This window comes from Arachis ipaensis, chromosome B4, assembly GCF_059453495.1.
Source record: "Arachis ipaensis isolate K30076 ecotype BB chromosome B4, ASM5945349v1, whole genome shotgun sequence".
Classification (NCBI taxonomy): Eukaryota; Viridiplantae; Streptophyta; class Magnoliopsida; order Fabales; family Fabaceae; genus Arachis; species Arachis ipaensis.
This window is the reverse complement of record NC_142439.1, coordinates 144,157,555-144,162,729: the sequence shown is the minus strand read 5'-3', so window position 1 is coordinate 144,162,729 and position 5,175 is coordinate 144,157,555. Positions and strand designations below refer to the sequence as shown.

The 5,175-nt window shown below is 35.8% G+C and overlaps 1 long non-coding RNA gene across 1 annotated transcript; it reads right to left on the bottom strand.

Moving 5' to 3' along the window:
- Nucleotides 1–627: 627 nt before the first annotated feature.
- On the bottom strand, nt 628–4,291 carry LOC107635436 (uncharacterized). The gene is made up of 8 exons (XR_015881169.1): nt 3,963–4,291; nt 3,522–3,845; nt 2,334–2,394; nt 2,152–2,243; nt 1,804–1,882; nt 1,331–1,500; nt 1,057–1,161; nt 628–935 (listed from the first exon to the last, which is right to left on the bottom strand). It is a non-coding gene; the product is annotated as an uncharacterized LOC107635436 (long non-coding RNA).
- Nucleotides 4,292–5,175: the final 884 nt, after the last annotated feature.

Genomic DNA, 5,175 nt, shown 5'->3' with positions numbered 1-5,175 from the left:
TTTTTTTGCTTAATAATTACTTATATTTCTAATTTTTGTCATCTTTATGCTTATGAATATGCTTAAGTCCGAATTAAGGTTATTAGATTTAAAAAATTTGGAATTTTTGTCAAATTGAATAAAATTATGTTAATTAACAATATTATTATTATTATTATTATTATTATTATTATTATTATTATTATTATTATTATTATAGAATTGTAGAGTTATTGGACATCATTTGGTAGTTCGGTGGTGCGCTCAGAATTCACTACAATAAAAATGGAGAATAGCGGCGGTTTTTTTCATGACGCAAAATCAAAGGCCGGCGGCTCCTCAGACCGCCCTGGTTATGAGCACCGGGATTAGGTTTGGCGGCAGTTTCCAGCAACCGCTGGTATAACCACCGCTAAATCAGTAATTCGCGGCAATCACATAGAAAACCACCGCAAAATACGAGTGCCATGATTTTCAGCATGTTTACTGGCGGTTTTAAAGCCACCGCTATCCCTTTACTAGTTTAAAAAAAAAATGCAGCAGTTTAGAACTGCCACAATTCTAATGGATGCTTTTAAAAAAAGTTTAGCAGTTTTCATCCTAAAATATAGACAACAGAGCACTGCAAAATATGTAGGTATTTAATACAGATCCAACAAAAATCCCAAAATATAGACATAACAATGAAATCATAAATTTATACAAAAGATTACTGTGTAGCACTCATACAAAATCATATTTGGGCTCTTTCTCGTCTTCTTTCAACTGTACATGTTGCCCTCGGTCTAATGGAATGAGTTTTACAATTTCATTTGCCAAAACATAAACTTCTCCAGAGGTTATCACGATCTTGAATACTTTGCACAACTCCAACACTCTTTGGTCTAGCACTTTGCTATCCATAGGTAGGAGCTGTGACAATTTTTTTAAATGTCACCCATGCTCCCACTTCAAATCTAAATACAGTCAATGACAAACAACTTTTTAGTGCATAGAAGTCACATGGTAGAAAATAAATAGTTAAATACCAATACCCAATAAAAAGAAAATTAGCTAGAAAGAATGTCTTACACTCACATTGTAGGAGAAAGATGAACTCCTCTATTCATGAGTGCCTCCATCAGATCTTCAGATATCCATTCTCGGAGAAGGGCCTCCAAGATGTCACGTTGTGTCTTGCCGCTGTCATAAAACATAACCTCTTAGTCATAGTAGAGCATTCCAATTGAATGTGCTTAATGTTATTATGGAATAGCAACAATCAACAGTTAAATAGAGTTACAAATGCAAAAATAGATATTAAAATGCAAACTACATAACAAAAAAAGGTGTATGTGTTGTCAGTAAATACCTGAGCTAAGTTGTAAAAATTTGAGAATAAGTTTTGTTTACTGTGCAATTAATAACAGCTTCAGAAAACCCTTCCCCTTTATTCAAAGCCTTATCAAATGCTTCCTTGAACTTATCGAAAGTTCCAATCCTTATATGTCCAAGGGCAGAGTGGAATGCTAGTTGGACAAGCTATCCCATTGAAAAGACAATAGGAGAAATAAAGTAGCATCATTAATATCACAAACATGGAAAAGCATTATTGAAAAGACAATAGGGAAAATGAAGTAACATAATTAATATCACAAACATAGAAAAGCATTTGAAGGTAGAATAGAACAGATAGACATGACTAATCCAGTATCATAAATGATAAATATTCATTTGTAATGCCAACTTATTTATCTCTTTCAATAACGACTAATTCCTTTATGTAATGGAAAAGGGGAAGGTCTAAGAAGCATGTTTGCACAAGAGCTAAGTTGATATAGTTACTTGCAATAGTTTTTCTTGAAGGTGCTTTTGTTTAGCAGTTCTCACACCTTCATCAAAATAAGTGGCTTCAACATCATACCTATGTTGAAAGAAGAAAAGACAAAAAAGACTCAAATATACCTTCATAAATTTCTTATTTTAACAAATAGGTAAACAAAAATACAGATGTTTATAAATATGAAAATATGTTATGACCTACTAATCAACATGCTAATTTTAGTACTTCCATAAAATGATATGAAAAGCTTAGAGAGTGAACTCAAAGCTTATTAACAATATTTACCATATCTCATATAAAATAAAATATACTATATGGATAAAATGTCAGATAAAATTAACTATACTAACTCTGAAAGACAAGTATCAAGAAGCGAATTGAGCTTTTTCCCAAATTCAGCAACTGGACGTGATTGCACAGCCTCATCTAGCTGACGCTAGTCCTGAGTGGTAATTTCAACTAATTTCAGTAATTATAGTATATAAGACTATCAAAATGTATTGGATAATCATAGCTAAAGAAAAACAAATACCTCATTGGCAGCAAAAAGGGCATATTTCTCATTGGCAATTTCTTCACGTCTTACCAAGGTTCTGAAAACCAAACCGGTTATCGAACCGCTCTAATTACTGGTTTACTGGTTTATAAATTCAACCGGTTCGACCGTAGTTGAACCGAAAAACCGTTTTATAATAAAAATTTTACTACTAGAAATTTACCAAACATGAGAAAGATAAAAAAAAAAATTTTTATTGAAATAAGACATTTTTCTATCAACTTAATGGTACCCAAACTAGCACTAAAACTACTTTAAGAACACTTTTTATTTATCAACTTATTAATTAGTTTCAAATATGTACTACTCTACTTTACAATTAGAGATAATCTAATTAGTTTTTTTTTTGTTAAGTATGATTTTAGTCCCTGTAATTTAGGCCGAAAATTTTTTTCGTCTCCCATCTTTTTTTGCATATAAAATCGTCCCTAAGGTTTAATACAATTTTAAAATGAGTAGTGCTAGGGAGCCAATGGCCTAAGCGTACAATGTGTACAATGGGCTAAATCTTTGGTTTATGAATAAAATGAACATCACCTATACACCTATACTATCCAGAATAACTATCCGGATACCAGGGATAATAAACATCTCATGTTATAAAAAACTAATTTTGAGTTCACTAAGGTTCGAACTCTTAACCTTCCGGATCTAGAACTCTAATACCATGTCCTGAAATCACTCATCCCAAAAGCATAACCTGACAGGATAATGTAACACTAATAATCATATCTCTAATACTTTCTAAACCTTCATTGTACACATTGTACGCTTAGGTCATTGGCTCTCTATACTTTCTCTTTGTCATTTTGGACAGGTTAACTTTTTAAATGACAAGAATACCCCTCTTTCTCTTCTCACCACCACCACGATGCCACCCACTACTATCCCATCACCATCTATTCATGAATCCAACAAAAAAATCTAACCTTCGACAACAACCTCAAATAAATTAAAATCAAAACAGTAATTCATCACCAAAACCATCATCATTAACAAGAACAAGAAAATAATCACATCATTGTCAAAAAAAACATTAACAAGAACAACAAACATCTTGTTCTTCTTCCAATTTCTCACCAAAATAAAAAAAAATCAACAACAATCTATGTTCAGAAATTAGGGTTTGTGATGAAGGAGAAAGGAATTAGGAAAAATCATCACCGACAACATCACCGTTGCGGGCACCATCATAGAGGTATCACGGGGCAACCACAAAGGTGCTGAAATCAACGGCTAGAGAGAGCATGACGCAGCCACATGATGATCCTAGAAAACACGATGAAGGATGAAGAAAGACTGGACGGAGCAACGACGGTAAGCATGGATGGGGCAGCCCAGCAGCGACAACAATATCTTCAGCAGAGATCTTATCGAAGGCACCGAGAGGCGGTGATGGCACCTGAATTTTCTACCTGACCTTTGAAGACCAGGAGAAAAACCAACCTAACATCCTCCAAGCATCAGGGGGAAGGGAGAGTGGGATTACTCAATTCAATTCAAAGAAAAATACCTCCAATCAGTTTGATAATCAACTAATCACACTACACAGTTCAAAGAAAAATAAAACAGAGAGAGTGGGAGACACTGAGACAGCGAAGTCACCTTCAAGGCAGAACATGCAACAGGGAGAGTGAGAGTGAGGCGGTGAGAGACAGCGAAGGCACCTTCTCAGTTCTCCACGGCTGCTGCGGTGGCTCGACGGCGGTGGCTCGACGGCGGTGGCTCGACCCGTGTGAGAGTGAGGCGTTCTCACTTCTAAGTTCTCGACGGCTCTAGATGGCACGACGGCGGTGTCTTGACGGCGAGCCCTCGACCCGTGTGACGCAGTGACGCCAGTGACTTCAGTGAAGCTCGAAGAAGAATCATCAACAATGGGAACCACTGAAGCAGAGAGAGCAGCGAAGCCAATTAGGGATCTCAGTCTCAGCCTTGGGAGTTTTCGTGATTTAGGGATTCAGACTTCAGAGGGGAAAAAACTCAAAAACGGCAGCGTTTTGTTGCTAACTTAAAAATTGTCCGGGTCACGGTTTGGTTCGACCGATCGGTTATCGACCGGTTCGTCGATTCAATTCCGATTTTTTACTTTTACGGTTTTGATGATTGACCGATCTGTTTTTTTGGTCTGGTTCACAGTTTGACCAGTTCAACCGGCCAATTCGAACCGGTTTTCAGAACATTGCATCTTACAATAGCAACCATGACCTACAAGTGGCTTAACTACAAATAATTAATGAAATCAATATACAATAAAAACACAAGTAGTATTTCCATTAAAACAATCAAAAGCAATCACATCAGGTATCAAGATATTACCTTGTGTGGGGGAAGGTCAAGATCTTTGTTCTCCTTGATGACTTTTTAGATTTGCTGAGCACTAAAAGAAAAGCCCGAAGCAGGAACAACTCCACGCCGATCCCCGATAAGCCCACCAGGATTTATGGAATGAAAAAATTGTTGCCTCAACTCATGAACCTACATTTAAAGTGATCAAAAGTAATAACACATACACAAATTAGCTCAGGTATTTACTGACAAACAAACGGCTAATTATGTTTTCCACCATAGTGCAAAATTAACACAGGTCTTACATGCAAAATTTGAGAATAAGTTTTATTTCTAAACTAAATTCTATCAAAAAAAAAAATACATAAGGAGGAAGCATAGGTGCTTTTGTAGCTGTAGTTAAATGTCTAGTACTAACGCATCAATCTTAGAGGAATTAACACTTCTACCACTGCTTGAATGGCTCCAATCTTCAGAAACTATGCTTGCTAATGCAGAAGCTTTTTATTTAACCAGAGCTTAAACGTTCTGA